Genomic DNA, 17,984 nt, shown 5'->3' with positions numbered 1-17,984 from the left:
GCATAACATTGGACTTGAACTGACCACATATTGTCTAGAACAGTCTTTAATTCACTACCTTCCTTAATTCTTATCTTCTTAGCCTCACTTTGCAAATGCAATTTTCAAAGAATAGGTGTCTCCTTCTATTGACCTGAAAATTCTCCATTCAGGACTAAAAGATGTCAATATTTTATAGTTATGTAACTTGAACTTTTACTGTGAATACAAGTGTGTAACTCAAAACGTTTTCTCATCAGATCGATAGATACATTCTTTATTTTGGGAGCATAATATTTCCATAAAAGATACAAATACAACATTATATCAAAGGCATTATGCCCACGTTGATAGCAAATTCGTGGGTGCCTTAACTAAAATCCAACATGATGTCATACAGATCAAAATATAGAGAAAACATTTTCTCATCAGAAAAAGAGACTCTAGGAGGTACATTTGGGTAAATCCATTCTGAGGCTCTCTTCAATATATTGCTTCAGAAACACACCTCACCTTCAGGAATGAAGCTCTGGCATCATTACCATATGCTATATTATATTAGTACCCGGCGAGAGTGAAGCAGAATGCAATACGCATTCTGATTGGCTCTCGCCGGGTCCTTACCTGGCTGGGAATCCCTCTGTCGGGATTCCACGGACTTTGTCCCCGGCTGGGGGCGTGGCAGCCCCTCAGCCAATGAGGAGGCTCGAAGCGGGGCCATCCCCGCTCCGAGCCTCCCCGCGGCTGAGAGGCTGCCTTCGCCCCCCGCCGGGGACTCGGGTAAGTCTTTTATTTTTTATTCCTTTCCCTCCCACCGCCCCCCCAACTTAACTTCTTGTTCCTACGTCCCTGAGGGAAGCCTCCAGCCGTGTGGAGACTGGGAGCGGGGCCACCCCCGCTCCACACCTCCACACGGCTGGAGGCTTCCCTCGTCCCTCGCTGGGGACGCAGGCAGGTTTATTTTTTGTGTTTTCTCCCCCATCCCACTCCCCCCGTCCGAACCCCACTTACCTTCTTTTTGATCCTTTCTCGGGAATGGACGTGTTGGGAACACTTGTGTTCCCAGCGCATCCGCTCCCGATGGCTGCCATGGAAAGGGAAAACGGCCATTTTTTTAACATTTTTTTTACCCGAAACGCTGCAGCGTTTCGGGACAAAAAAAAAAAGCTTTTAGTGCCCCAGTCACGCAATTTTTGCAGGCCGGGGTACTAACAGCAATATAACCCTTGCGTCGGGGGCATTACCGACTCTGGTAATGCCCCGGGGCCTTCGGTAATGCCCCCGACGCTTGGGTTATATTGCTTAATTAGTAACCCGGCGAGAGACAATCTGAATGCAACAAGCATTCTGATCGGCTCTCGCCAGTTCCCTACCCGGCCGGGAATCCCTGCATCGGGATTCTGCGGCCTTTGTCCCTGGCGGGGGGCGTGGCAACCCCTCAGCCAATGAGGAGGCTCAAAGCGGGGCCATCCCCGCTCCGAGCCTCCCAGCGGCTGAGAGGCTGCCTTCGCCCCCGACCGGGGACTCGGGTACGTTTTTTAAAAAAAATGTTATTCCCTTCCCGACCTCCCACCCGCCCCCCCCCCCAACTTACCTTCTTGGTCCTGCGTCCCCAGTGGGGGACGAGGGAAGCCTCCAGCCGTGTGGAGACTCGGAGCTGGGCCATCCCCGCTCTGCGCCTCCACACAGCTGGGGGCTTCCCTCGTCCCCTGCTGGGGACGCAGGTATGTTTTTTTTTCCCTCTTCCCCCCGTCCCACTACCGCCCTCCCAACCCCACTTACCTTCTTTTTTATCCTTTTTCGGGAGCGGATGCGCTGGACGCCGTTTTCCCTTTCCATGGCGGCAGGCATTTTCTTTTTTTTTTTCTCCCGAAACACCGCAGCGCCCGAAACGCTGCAGCGTTTCGGGACAAAAAAAAACTTTTAGTGCCCCGGTCATGCCATTTTTGCGGGCCGGGGCACTAATAGCAATAGAACCCTCGCGTCGGGGGCATTACCGACTCTGGTAATGCCCCCGACGCTCGGGTTCTATTGCTTAAATAAAACCTTATACAATGTGCTAAATTACTCTGGTGTTCATTCCATGCGTGTACAATGGGCTGCTATGGAGTCTGCCTGTAAGCAGGTGGACCAAATTGGGATCTCCAGCATTTGCGCAAGCATGAAAATCCGAGCCGTCGCCCATGCTGGAGCATTTGTATGGTGGAGAGGAAGGAGGTGGCTGAAATGCACGTTGCATTCCGCACCTCCTCTCCATCATACGAATGAAGAAAAATGGAGCGTGACATGAATGAAAGGCATTACTCAAGACTTTGAAGCCTTTTGTTAATTTTACGCCCCCACCACGAACATGAGCTCCTCTTTGTATTTACTTTAATCCCTATTGCACTAATGTTTTTTTTTTTCTCTTTTTTTAACTCAGCAAAACAGAATCTATATTCCTATTAGCACTATGTTAAAATCACATTATAGACCTCGTGGGTGGGTCATTATCCAGCGATAATGACCTCTTCTTTGGTCCATAAGTCTAAATAATTTAACCAGATGCTTGTCAAGCAATGCATTTGAAGAAAGTGCTTAGCAGGAAAGGCACTCAGCAAGCTCTGTTGTCATTAATTAGAATGACTGTCTTTTCTCCGTGAATCTGCAAGAGATATTACAACACATTCCGTTCAACAACATAATTATAATGTAATCGATGTACCGCACGTTATGCATAGCAGGCTGAGCTGTTTGTGTTCTTCAGCAACTTTCAGAATTAGAAACAGATGGGCTATGAGCAGGAAACAGGAGCGAACAGACTGGCGTAAAGCAGGTTGGCGCTGTGACAAGTGCAGGTACAGCTGTGGCATGTGCTTTATTCAGCACGCCCACCCACGGCAGCAGCAGCCTGCCACCACAGCACTCCAACAAGAACTGCTTAACAAAGGACAGAAGCAAGCATGGGTTCCGACTTTCCGCAGAGCAAACACGGAGGATTCCAAAAACGCTGCAGGATGGGAAAACTTGCCAAAAGGCCGGACTGCTCGCCACAACTCACCAACACAACAATGAAATGCGGATATCAAATATTCTTTTAAAACAGGCTTTGGTGGATTCAGTTTGATAAAGTAAGGCATCTGTTAGACATGCCTCTGTAGTATTAGACATGTAATAAATCAACTGAAATCCTGTCACATTTTCTGACTGTGGTGCAGTGGCGGCTGGTGAATTGTTTAACTGGAGGGGCGTAAATATTTCTCCCAAATATGCCACAGCCACTGAATGTAGGGAAGGAGCCCGAACCATTCAAGTGGGGTTTCGGGTTGGGTTCTCCGCCCTAGATTTTTTTAAATAACGGGTTAAATAACGGGTTAAAATGGAGCATTTTAGACCACACTTTTTAGAAAAAGTGGGTGAAAAAGCCAAACCGTTAGCAATTGTCATTTTAGGGTAGCTCATGAAAAAATCCAATAGATGCAAATCACCAACAGTGCACAGGAGCATTTTTCCAACACATTTTCATGATGCCTTTGCCCACAATATGTGCCAGTATAAAACTTTTTACACTGGCTGTGCCCATACATTTCCATGCTGACTGCAGCATATTAACCTAGTATTCCCATATAAGAACATACTCATGTTTGGCTCGCGTATGATACTGATAATACTATTAGAAAACATGTCCATGTTTGTTCTGCATATATATGGCAGTATCCCCACGTAAGAACATACTCCAGTTGAATTTACCAGTAAAAATGCATGGCTGCACTAAAATGCCAGTCGAGCTACATAATAACACTTAACAGGCTTGCTTTATCAAAGATGCCCAATAGATTGGCAATCCGAATACCGACATAAACACATGTGCGGCAAGACAACAGACTCCAGAGGAGATGGCGAGTGTTGGAAGACCTAAAGCGCAATACCGAAGGAGATATTTCGGGCCGAACGCCGCTCCCGCCCGGAGAAGAGGTTCACCGCAAGATGGCCATGGCAGGGCACCTCCAGTGAACGAGGGCCAACACTCCGCGTATTTTGCCTGCATCTGCTGGAATCATCAGTGCCGGGGGGCAGAGAGAGGAAGGGGCGCGACGGAAAAGAGCCACACAGCGCTGCCTGGGTCCTGGACGATGCGTGGATCAGAGGGGCCCCGACATCCGGAGCCGCTGAAGGTCCGGAGGTCCAGGGGAACCCGTCCACCGAGAGACGTGCTGACTCAAGGTGAGACAGAGGGAGCTAGGGCCTGATCGTGAGCACTCCCGGACTGTGAGCGGTGTGCCGCAACAGGCGAGGGAGTCGCTCTTCAGACTTGAGGCTTTCTTCCCCCCCCCCCCCCCCCCCGCACACCTGCATAAGAGACACTGGGGCAGCCAGGGAAGAGGGACGGACTGCAATTGCGAACCATCCGCATGCCGGAGGCCTGGGAGGACCACACCACTGGGAAAGACAGCGGCACAGACTGGGAGGCAACGGACCGGTGGGGGAGTTGCTCCTGAAACTGCCCTCCGGTCTCTCTCTCTGGAGCTCAGACCCCCCCCCTGCAGAAGAGCACCGCCCCAGCCCCCATCCGGGAGGAGAGACAGCAGCACCGCCTGGGGAGACCACAACAGCCGGAGAAATAGCGGCATAGTTTCGGAGGCAACGGGCCGGTGAGGGAGGCAGCATAGTTGGACGCGGTGTGGATGAGTGGCGCCTCCAAACCGGTGGGCCCCCCCCGGACTAGCATAGATCACCAACCAGTGGTGGGATACGACGGGCCCGGGGTGCGGCCCATTGGCGGGCGCCAGGGCAGTCCTCCCACTCGCCATATGCTTCTTTTCACCACACTTCCCTCTTGTGCACGCCAAGCTCCAGTAAATCAGCAAGAACCAGTGGGAAAGTGAAAACAAAGTTTGTCCTGGCCACCGCGCCCACCTGAGAGAAGGATCACAACAAGAAGGACAGCTCTACTGCACCCAGAGGACTCCAGCCTTAACCCCATGAGTGGTGGCCCCACAGGTCAACGAGGCATGCAGTAATCCACGCAGACTGGTGGAGCAGGGACCGGATCAGCACTCTACCGCCCCAGGGAACTGGTGGGGAACTAACAGGAAAACCAACTGAGCCCATATAAAAAGGCAATAAGGAACACAACCAACACAGAGGCTTGAACAATGCCACGAGAAAGATTGCACCTCCAGAACTTACACCTAGCGATCTGCGCAAAGCGATATCATGGGCAAAGAGAAAAGCAAGAAAACCTTGACGCAAAGCACCATGGACCAATATGCCACAAGCACACTTACTGGACCGAGCGTTGGGGACCCAGGGGCGACCCCCCTCGGCTAGACGAGCCACTGTCGCTAAGAGAAGTGATGGCCGCCATTGCCAACTCGCGCTCCTCGATGGAGCAGAAAATGGACGGCATCTGCACCGAGGTCTCATTCCTCTGCCTCGACCTCCAGAAACTTTCATCCCGGATGGGGGAGGTGGAACAACAAATGCCCGGCGTGGAAGACGATCTCGGTGGGGTGCACCAATAACTCACACAAGTACTAACTCGACTGAAAGACTTGGAAGCCCGAGTTGAAGAGGGAGAGGGCAGGTCCCATCGCAATAATATTCAAATTCTGGGCCTGCCGGAACGTACAGAAGGACCCAGCATGGAACTTTTCCTGGAGGAGTGGCTGGCTGACCTCTTTGCACCAAAGACCTTCTCAAACTTCTTCTCAGTGGAACGTGCACACCGCATGCCTGCGGGTTGCCCGGCCCGGGTGCACCCCCAAGGACAATCATTGCGAGGCTTCTTAACTATCGCGATAGGGACGCCATTCTACAAATGGCCCGAACAAAAGGGTCGATCACATATAATGGAGCCAGAATCGCCTTCTTTCCGGACTATACCTGCGAAGTCCAGAAGGCCAGACAATCCTTCGAACACTTAAAAAGGAAGCTTCACTCCATGAATGTGAGGTATGGGCTACTGTTCCCGGCCCAGTTGAAAATCCAACACGAAGGAAAAACTGTCCATATTACTGATCCGCAGGAAGCCTAGAAATGAGTGGAGACCCATATCGGAGGAGACTGGACCAGATCCGATCAAAACCGCAGGGGAAGACCGGGACCTCGACCAAGGGGAGAAAGACCTGCCCAGCAACCTATACCAGAGATTCTGATTGAGCCGGACGGAGGCCCCAATCCCTAGCGATGTTAAGAATGACACCGGCCAGAGGCAAGAACAGATTGAAACACTGGTGCGCTCTATGACCAGCCCCTTTCTTGGCAACCACTTGCAACAACGCACTCCGCCTGGATCGACATCAACAGAGGGTTGCCTTCGCCCTTGAATGAAGGATCAAATGAGTCACATGTTCTCATCACTAATATGCCATACCATTGGCGGACGCCCCACACCCCGATCCAAGACGCTTGACCCACAAAGGAGTAGTAAGTCGGTGGGAAGGTGAAAAAGTTTATACTAAGTTGATCTGGTGACATAGTTTTTAAGCGCCAGTAGAGTTTGGGCTACAGATTCTTCATGTTGGGGAGGAGTATGGGGAGGGGGGAAGGGAAGTTGTTTTATTTAAGATATTCTCCGGGAGGTTACATCACACCAATGTTTACCAAGATGCCGCTTAACACACTGTGCTCACTGCTCATGCCCCGACCAAGCGCGATCGCTGTGTCTCCACGGCCAAACGCACTACGTACTTAACCGGCACAACAGCCCAGACTCCCAGACAGTAATGGCCACACAGCACCATGATGGCTCCACTAGTGGAGAGGCACAAACCCCAATGACACCCAACGAACGCCACAGGTCCCTAAAGATCCTTACCTGGAACGTAAATGGCATTGGCTCAAGCATTAAACACCGGCTCATTATGCAATTTCTTAACAGGCGATCTCCTGACATGGCCCTCCTTACTGAGACCCATTTAGCGGACTTAACCTGCCAGTTCTTCCATAGAACCAACTACCATCTAGCATATCACGCGGGGTACATGATGGGATCCCGAGGAGTCCTGATACTCTTACATAAGCAGCACCCTCTTGAACTATCTGCAGTGGAGCAGGACCCCTGTGGCCGTTTTGTGATGCTGCGGGGCACACTGTGGGGGGAGACAGTGGCTGTCATAGCGATTTACTCCCCACCAGGGCCGGGGGAAGGTCTCGTGAGGGAGGCAACTGCCTTGATGGCGCAACAACAACCAGATTTAAGGATTCTGGGGGGGACTTCAATGATGTCATGTGCAACACACGAGACCAGACCCACATCCGGAATCGGAACCCGAACAGGCCCACACGGCTGGCGACCTTTGCATCAGTGCTAGGCTTAAGTGATGTGTGGAGAGAACTCCACCCCACAGACCAAGGATTTTCCCTCTATTCGGGAGCCCACGCATCCCTATCCAGACTAGATTATTTCTTCCTCCCGACCCCCGAAGCACATAGGGTACGAACGTCAGAACTCCTTCCCCGTGGTATATCTGATCACTCTCCCTTGGAGGTGATGCTCCGCACGGATCGACACTTACCACCCAAAAGATGGCAGTTAAACAACTATTACCTGGGCCTTCCCGAGTTCGTGGAACATATCACAGAGAAGTCTAACGAATTCTTTGAAATAAACACGGGCTCGGTAGAGGACCCAGTGATATTATGGGAGGCACACAAGGCAGTACTTAGAGGGGAAATGACTGCCTGGACGTGCAACAAAAGGAAAAAACACCATAGGAAAGTGACGGAGGCAGAGGACGAGGTAGAGAAATGGGAAACTAGATATATCTCCGACGCCACCCCCGAAACACACCACTCCCTCGTGAAGGTTATATCGGCCCTCCATAACACGGCAGTAGATAATGCAAGACAGGCGCATAGAGAGTCAAGGACCAGAATTTATGAACAGGGTGACAAAGCGGGCAAACTATTGGCCTGGCTGGAACGACGTGAGGAGGGACACAGACACGTCAGGCAGATTACGGATAGCCAAAACGGGTTGGCCCAAACGCGCCCAGAGATAGCGGAAGCTTTCGCCAGCTTTTATGCTACGCTCTATGTGTCCCCAAATTCCTCGATAGACCTTTCCCTCCTGGACGAGATTGTGCTCCCGCAGTTATCGGAGCAGCAGAGAAGACATCTGGATAAGGAATTAGACGAAGCTGAAATCGCGGAGGCCATGACCCAGCTACAATCCTGGAAAACACCAGGCCCTAACGGTTTTCCGACCGAGACCTGGAAGAAGCTGGGCAGTAATAAGATGGCGACCCCCCTCTGTGACCTGTTCCTTGCAGCCAGAGAACACGGCACCCTTCCGCCAGACCTGCGAAGGCCCAACATTGTGGTTATTCCCAAACAAGGCAAACCGCCTGACCTGTGCACATCGTACAGACCGATATTGCTCATCTGCGGTAAAACCAAAATTCTGGTCAAAGTACTGGCCAACAGGCTCCAACTGGTTATATCCGCATTGGTCCACCAGGAACAATGCGGCTTTGTGCCACAAAGGTCGACCAGAATGAACCTACGCCGGCTAAACCTGTTACTGGAAAGGCCCCCAACTCTCGATACACCACTCGCTCTTCTCGCAATTGATTTCGAGAAGGCGTTCGACTCGGTGGTGTGGGAAAGCCTCTGGGCAACAATGAGGTGCATGGGCATCGGTGAAGCCTTTCTTAGCTGGGTTCAATTTCTATATGAGGCCCCATTAGCTGCAGTCAGGGTAAATGGCTGGACCTCCGGGACCTTCCCGCTGGGTAGAGGCACCCGGCAGGGCTGTCCTCTATCCCCTCTCCTCTTTGCCCTAGCAATCGAGCCACTTGCCCGATGGCTCCGACAGGCTACCACATGGTCTGGATTCCTCTGGCCAGACGGATGAGAGGACAAGGTCTCCCTTTACACGGATGACCTATTACTCTATCTGAGTAACCCAGACCACGCATGTCCAATCATAAACCGGATGCTAATGACCTTTGGTAACTTCAGTGGCCTCAGAGTACACTGCAGTAAGTCAGTTCTTTTCCCAGTAAAAGACGGTGAACTAGCAATGCCCCGGGACATCCCATATCGAGTGGAGAGAGAGGGATTCCGCTACCTGGGCATATGGGTCTCTGGGAATCTCTTGGACTATGTGCTTCACAAACTGCATCCACTAATTGACCGTTTCGCTGGGGATGTACAGCACTGGATGCTCCTTCCCCTTACACTTATGGGTAGAGCGGCCCTCTTTAAGATGATGGCACTTCCACGCTTCTTTTACATACTGCAGAATGCCCCACTGGTCATACCGAATTCAGAATTCATTCGGGTGGAACGCCCCCTTAGGAAATTGATATGAAGGGGAGGGCAACCTCGAATTGCACGGACTATGCTGCACCGATCTATCTGGGAGGGGGGTATTGGAGTCCCACACCTTAGGTCCTACTACTGGGCTAGCCAATTAAATGTAGTCAATGACCTCCTCCATGGAGATCGCGAACTCCCGCACATCAGAGCGGAATTGCCCATTATTCAAGATACCCCGCCACTCGAAACAATATACCAGAGCCTACCCAGGCCCCACTTACACACGATGTCATTACATATTGCGGTCACCTGGAGGCAGGCACACAGCAACATAGGCTGGGGGAACAGATCACCACGGCGCAACCACTGTGGCATAACTACATGTTGACGGAGGTACGGAGGTTGGCAGCATGGACCCGGTGGGTAGAGGCTGGGATAGCCACGGTAGGGGATGTTATTGCCGATGGTTCCATCCTCCCGTTCGAAGCGCTGCAGCAGAAATTCGGAATCTCCGCAGCAGAACACTACCACTATACACAATTAACACACGCCCTCAATGGACACAGGCAAGCACTCACTGATGCACCAGATTATATACCCCTGGAACGCAACCTACTTACACAACACATCCCCACCACGGTCATAACTATTCTATATAAAGCTATTAATGCATTTGCCACCCCGGGGATGGTCAGCCTCAGAACTAGGTGGGAACGAGATGTTGGGACCATTGAACCAGAGGACTGGGTTCAAGTTCTCATGTACCCACGCGAAATCTCAATAGACCCCAAAATGAGACTGGTACAGCTCAAGATACTCCACAGGGTGTATTACACCCACATGGCCCTTTTTGGTTGGGGAAGGGCAGCGGATCCCAACTGTTTGAAATGCCGGGCTTGAGGAGGGCACCTTCATTCATCTCCTCTGGGAGTGCCCCAGAATCAAGACCTTCTGGACGCAATGCTCTCAAGTATTAACAAGGACCCTAGGACGCACGATAGCACTACAACCTGCAATAATGTTACTCGGGGCCCCAGATGAAAACACCTTGAATAAATGGGAGGGTATCTTTCTGTCCACGGCAATGGGCTTGATAAAGCATGATATCGCACAGAAATGGGGAGCCCTGGAGTGCCCGACAGTGGCCCAATGGTCTAATGAAATGGACATCTGTGCGGCAAAAGAACACAAAATTTACACAGCACGGGGTTGCCCGGCAAAGGCTACTAAGATTTGGGGATAGTGGGAAGAACGTGGGACCTGAGAACTGCCGGCAAGGGGGGGATGCGCATGAGCGCAACACGGAACACTGTAAGTAATGTATAACTGGAAAAGTAATGCAAAGAGTGGCAAGACATGAGCAGATCGATGAACCTACCTGGGTGATGGAGGGTGGTGTGGGGGGCAGGAGAAAACTGTTGGTATGTTGTATGAATGTTCCAAAAATCAATAAACTATGTTATAAAAAAAAAGATGCCCAATAAAAAACATAATACTACAATAAGAAATAGCTGGACTATTTGTGTAAAAAATGCCAGTTTTGCTTCGTAATAACACTTATGGTTGCTTTACTAAAGATGCCCAATGCAAATGTCATACCACAATAAGCAATGACTAGACTAGCGTCATTAAAATGCCATTCTAGCTAAATTTTAATACTTATCATGCGTGCTTTATCAAAGATGCCCAATACAAAATGTCATGGCACAGAAACAATAATTTCACTGATCATGCTTGCTTTATCAAAGCTGCTCAATACAAAATGTCATACCACAATAAGAAATGGCTAGATTGGCTGCATTAAAATGCCATCTAGCTACATAATAACGCTTATCATGCTTGCTTTATCAACCATGCCCAGTAAAACATGCCAAGTCTGCCCTGTGATGTGCCAGCGCTTTGCACTCAGAAATATTCACATTCATTATGAATTTGATTATGTGTGAGTGTGAGGCGCTGGGGTGCCCAGGAAGCAGATGCTTGTCAGGTGCAGGAGTCACAGGGCACATCCATGGCATTTTCTACTGAGCATAGATGACCAGTAAAAACTACCATGCCAGCCCCCTGGGTTCCAGAGCACCCCACAGGCACACATGAATTGCATGCTAGGTGCTGGGGGGACCAGGCATGGCATTTTTATTGGGCATCTATCTTAGATGCCCATTAATAAATGCCATGCCTCCCCCTTGGCCCTCCGGTTCCACACATGCACAGATAATCAATGATGTGTACAAGAGAGGCACTGGCGGGATTTAGGAATCAGGCATGACATTGCAAGTAAGGCGGTAGGAATCCCAGCGGACTGGGCTAGCATTCTTTATTTGGCATACCCATCAAAAAATGGCATGCCTGCCCCTTGGGCCCCATTGCCTCACATGCACACAATCAGTGTGATTGTGTGTTTGCGAGGAACTGGGGGGCACAGGGGTCAGGCATGGTATTTATTACTGGACATCTATCATAGATGTCCAGTAAGAAAAATACTATGCCTGTCCCCTGGGCCCCAAGGCGCCTAACACATGCACACAATCAATGTCATTATGCATGCATTTATTTATTTATTCATTGCATTTATTTCAGTGCCCTGAAGCATCTAGGCACTAATTACAGAAAGTGCATGATACATTAGTGCAACGCATACAGTTGCAGATATGAAAAAAGGTGTGTGTTCACAGGCTGGGAAAGCCTCACCCCATGTTTCAGGTTGCTACATCAGGCAGCATATGGGTCAAGTAGGTATGATTACACAGATTAGCAAAGCCTCACCCCATGTTACGGGGAGCTACATCAGATAGCCTATAGGTCAAATAGGTAATATTATGCAAACTGGCAAAGTCTCAACTAATGTTACCGGGAGCTGCATCAGGCAGCATATGGGTCAAATAGGTATGATTACACAGACTGGCAGATCCTCCCCTCATGTTACGGGGGCTACATTAGGCAGCATATAGGTCAAATAGGTATGATTACACGGACTGGCAAAGCCTCACCTTATGTTACAGGGGCTACTTCAGGCAGCATAGGGGTCAAATGGGTAAGGTTATGCAAACTGGCAAGGCTGCATCTCATATTGCAGAGGGCTGCATCAGGCAGCATGTGCGTCATGTAGGTATGAGTGTACAGAGTGGCCGGGCTTAACCTTAAGGAGTGAAGGGCCACATTAGTAAGGCTGTTTTACAATGAGGACTGAGCAGGTGCGAGACAAGTAAATAGTGAGTCTAGAAGGGAGGTCTCACGTGAAGGGTAGTCTGAGACACAAAATGAACATGGCTCCATAGAGGTGAAAACATCTGGATTCGTTTTTAAAACAGGGCATTCTTGATGCACAGAGCGAAGATTGCTGCATAGAGGTGACCATATCTAAATTCGTTTTTAAAACAGGGTATTGTTAAGGCACAAAGCAAACATTGCCACACACACACACACACACACACACACACACTGATGTGTGTATGATAGGCACTGGGGCGCACAGGGAGCATGCATGGTATTTTTTACTAGACATCAATGATAGATGTGCAGTAAAAAACTGACATCCCTGTCCCTTGGGCCCCACAGCGCCTAACACACACACACAAATGAAAGTGATGTGTGTATGCAAGGCACAGGGGGACCCAAGGGGCGGGCGTGGTATTTTTTACTAGACATCTATCAGAGGGGTCCAGTAAAAAATATACCATCCCTGTCCCCTGGGCTCCATAGCACCTCAAAAGGAGAGCCGATTTTGGCCGTTGGGTAAGGGGATTGTGCAACAAAGGCATTTTAAATATGTCTTTGTTGTACAACTCTTCCCCCCACACACCAAAATCAGCTCCACGGACCAGAAAAAAATACACACACACACATTCACACAACATGCTGTCTCACTCACACGGGCACCCATCATCATGCACTCACTCATAATACAAGCATACATACATCCATACACATTTAAATAATAAATAAATGAACATACAAAAGCACATATTTACACAACATACACAAAGCAAGCACTCTCTCATTCACATGTGCACCCATCATCATGCATTCACTCATAACACCACAAGCATGCACGCATCCATACACATATTTAAAGAATAAATACATGAACATAAACTTCCCTTCTGCCGCTGGACTGCAGTTTCCTCCCCAGAGCTCCAGCACCTGCTAGCATGAACAGGACAATTCCTGCGTGCACCGGCCTTACCGTGGGTCACAAGATGCCCCAGTCCAGCCTTCTCTGTCTGTATGCGTAACGAGGACGCAGGAGCACACCCTCGTACATGCAGACATGCAATTCCCCAGCCAACATTTCCAAAGAGCTATGCAAGGCTGGGGAAGCAAAATGTCCTCAGCCTTGCATGGCTGGTACATTGAGATTGTGCGTCTGGGGAACTAAAGTTTCAACAGGAAACAATGTTTCTCTTTGACAGCTCAGCCAGTCCAGAAGCCAGGAGCACTGCCTCAGCTGGAAAAAACAGCTGAGGGAGCACTCAGTGTTTCACTGGGCTGGCTCCTTAGCTGGTGGGTCGACACCCCCTTGCCAATCATAACCCGATCGTATTAATCATTATGATTAAAATGTTCATTTCCCACAAACCTCTCTTTTTGTTTGTTGGATGAGTTACAATTATAGTGGTTTATTTCTATAAACACAGTGATGTGTGAATACATTTCAGTGAATTGAAAGCAACCCAACTGTTCAGTTTCCAAACACATTCATTGTGGATTATGGAACACTTGCTCCCACCCAGGTAAGGGTGCTCAGCCAAAGTGGTAGCTCTAAACATGGGCAAAAAATGCCAATATCCTGGCCACGTTCCATCAGCCACCTGAGTCTATTCCTCGGATGCCGGCATTTTTTTTTCTGTTTCTGGTACCCAGTCTCTCCCTGTTTCCACAGTGACAAAGCACTCTCCACCCCAGGTCGCAAGGACATGCCACACACCTTGCCCCATGCACTTATCTGCTGTCGATTGCTGTGCTCCATCCTGTCCTCGATGGCTGTCCTAGAAATAGAAAAGAGATGTATTCCCTTTTCTATTTGCTATGTTGGCGGCTGTGAACAAAAAGAAAACATTTTGCACCCCGGATGGAGCCCTGTGGTTCGAATATCTATATCTAACACCCCCGCTTTGACAGGAGTACCGGGCTGGTAATGGCCTTGTGCGCTCTCCAAAAACATTGTTTCGCCACCACCAAAAACATCAGATAACACTCTGCTAAACAAAGGGAGCTATAAGCTCAAAGAGACCTTGAACATGGCAAAGATTCCACAGAAGATGTGTCGTATACAAAATAGCATCTGTTTCTATATTCTGCCGAATTAACTATACAAGCCTTGGTGGTGGAGTTCAGACAGCAAAGAGAGCCTCATATATTCCTGAGATTCACGAGCTGGCCTGTGTCGTGTTGGGAATGAGTTTCTGTTCGAATTAGAACCTGATTGGGAGGAAGTCACTGACCAGGTAGGCGAGGCCTAGAAAATAGAAGCCTGTGTGCATTGCCCGAGCTGGCAGAACACCCAGACACAACTTTCCACAAGCAAGAGTGGTTCAAAAGCACACTGCTGGACTCTTAACACCTGCATGTACATATAAGATTCCTATATAAACTCTAAACAATAGTACTCCAGCATAGATATTAAAGTACTTAAACTGTCCAATTTCTTTTAAAATCATGGCTTACTCCAAGTAACTAGTGATGCCTGCATTCTGTATTGGGTGGATATAGGGAAAATAGGGCAAAACATATCTGCACAGCATTTCTCTGCGCATTCCCTTTTATATGCCCAGTAGCATGAGACATTCCTGAGATGGGGAGGTATTCCTATGAAGAGTTCCGTCCAACATGGATCATCTCCTGATGCCTCCAGAGGTAGACATTCCAGTTCTCAAGGAATCAGATGATTTGCAGAGAGTGTACCTACTTTGTTTCGGCTTGGAAATGCCAAACGAATGATTCATGAAAATCAGTAGATTTATGATGGCCGATATTTTTTTTGTAATGGCAGCCATGAATGCTGTTCTACGCTGTGCAAATGAGTGCACAACAGAGATAACCCCGCAATGACCACCTGCTTATGTTAAACAGTGGGTGAATGGATGCGAAACACAAGAACAAATCTGACCACGTGGATATGCGATTGTCATGCTCTTTCCACATGTTTGCCCATTTTGACAGAAGTCAGTCTACGGCATTTGGAAAAGGGTTCACGAAAATTAGATTAAGGATCGGACCTCAGCCAGATCTTGAAAGGTTAATGCCTAGCAGCCACAGCAATTGGGTCTGGTAGATGGGCCTCATTAAGAGTTTCCCGGTACACTATTTGTAATTCCTGCGGGATAGCGGCAGACTGCCTTTACTGTCTGTGCTGCCCGATATCCAGGTTTCACCGGGATATTAGTGTTGGTGGAGTGCCAGTAAGTTCCCATTCCCATGGAGTCCCCTAGAACTCCATGGGATGGGATTGCAGAACTAACAGACACCAGTATTACTGGTGCTGATAATTGTGACATTTCTTGGTTGGTAGGGGCCTGATCTACTGGCAGGTCAGGCCTGCCGGATGATCCGTGGCACCCAGCGGCATACTTGGAGTGTGCCGGTCTGGAAAAAAATCCGGAGCCGGAATTACCTGCATTTTCTACAGACCGGCACACTTGTAATGGGCCCCATAGTGTCCTTCGCACCAGGTATTTATTCTCCCAGGATGGGGGAGTGACCCAATCAGGTTGCTTGGATCGTGGGATGATACCCATGGTTTAAGCCTTCGTTCACAGCAACCTGATGTCTGCTCCCCAGGCCCCACCATTTTCCCCACACCCTCCCCTCTGGTCACTGTTCCCTTGCCTCCCCACCTCCTACCCCACTCATCTTATTCTTTTTGCAGAGGCGCGACTGCCGCTACCACTCCAGCCTTCCCGGCCTCCATGAAAATTCTTCCAGCTCCATGGCGGCCATCCTAGTTACGTTTTTTTTTTATGAATGAAAGGGACGCTGAGAGTGTGTTTACATACATTCATACAAAATACATTGGAAACCTGGGTGCTAATAGTAATAATGCCACAATCAACTCGACGAGAGACTGAAAAAATGAAAACATAAGATGACGGTGTGTTGGTCATATTTCTCATAACATGTGCATATTCATATTTTAAAGCAGAAAGACGTACATTGATCAAGAGCCAGAATATTTAAAAGAAATGTCCTAAGTGTATAATAAATATTGATTTGCTCAGTTCCTGATTTACATATGCAAAGTTGTAGTTTCATGTGTTTTTCTGATTATGCGGATAGCAAAGATGTTAGCCCACATCATTAATTTAGTGGATGACATTACCCACAAATTCTCTTTGCTACTAAGAATCATTGTATAGATGTATGGGTGTGTAATAGTTATACAGTTGGCCGGATTGCAGCAGCATAATATAGAATGCAAAGGCCCCCCCTGCAAGCTATGCTGAGGCCCCACTCCCAGCTCAACAAAGCATGGGACATGCCATACTCCAGGCTGGCTTGGACCAGCACACATGTGCAATGTTCATGATGATCATGCTGCTGCAGGGGCAAACCAGGTGAAAGATGTATGTTCTTTAATTGAACCTTAAATCTTTCAGCTAGCGAAGAAACAAGGTTGTGGCACCTGGCACCCATATGTTTCAGTCACCTCTGTGCATTGCCAGTAATGTTATGCACATTAAGGATACCATAACAAAACATGTCCTTTCAGGCTCTGCCAATATATAATAGCATCCCCATGTAAGAACATACTCCTGTTGGCTTTGCCCTTAATAGGCGTTACTATCTCATGCCACAGGAAGAAAACATGTTATTGCTGGCTGCACAAATGCTTCAAAGCCCCACCCTGGAAGAACGCTCTTCTGTTGACCTTGCGATTAACACCAGTAAAAAGGAAGGAAACATCTCCTTGTTGCCAGCATAAATATGCCCCCCATGTATTAACAATCAAGTTGGCATTTTTTTTAATGCCAGTAAAAGTAGTCATGCCTCAGTAAGAAAACATTATCTCCTTGCTGGTAGCCTATGTACTCCCCTCACTCGCCACCATCTAAGAAAAATCCTCATGTTTACTTTGTCCTCAACAACAGCAAAGATGTAATGCAACAGTAAGGAAACATTTCCTGGCTTGCTGAACAAAGCCCCCCCTCCAACCCCCCAAATGTAAGAATGTAAGTACACACATCATGTAATCATTTGACTGGACATTCAAATTAGTTTTGGCTGAAAGTTGGTAAAGTTATCTTGGCCAAAATAATCGTACAAAGTGTGGCCTTTCTTATCAAAGTCAGAATCCAGAATAGTTTGGTTTGCAGTTTCTTCCCTGTTCATGGAATCAGATGAACTTTACTCCACTTTGCTGGAGTCAGCTGATAATGCACAGCAGGCACAGCGTGCAATCTCCTTGGATGTGGATTGCAAGTCGTAATGACAATGATTTTCACTTGCGCTGAAACTAGTTTGCACAGTAGGTAAAGCAAACTGCCAACATTTCTCCAACTTTGAGTTTGATGTTTTTGGTGTTAGTAGTCTAAGCTCGGTTCGACTTTTACCCCCACCAACACCCTATTCATTGGATCTGGTGGGTGAAATGTAGCCCCTGAAGGTCAGAAATAAAGAGGCCAGCGTCATTTAAATGCTCACCAAAATATAAGGCCAGCACAGAAATCATGATGTCAGACTCATGTCTGTTCATGCAGCAGAGGTGACCTTGAGGTCAAAAGTCACATATAATATCCATTAGTGTTGCTATCAGGCCTTGA

Source organism: Ambystoma mexicanum, chromosome 11 (genome assembly GCF_040938575.1).
Source record: "Ambystoma mexicanum isolate Mex_15411 chromosome 11, UKY_AmexF1_1, whole genome shotgun sequence".
Classification (NCBI taxonomy): domain Eukaryota; kingdom Metazoa; phylum Chordata; class Amphibia; order Caudata; family Ambystomatidae; genus Ambystoma; species Ambystoma mexicanum.
The sequence above is the reverse complement of the archived record's forward strand: the minus strand, read 5'-3'. Positions refer to the sequence as shown.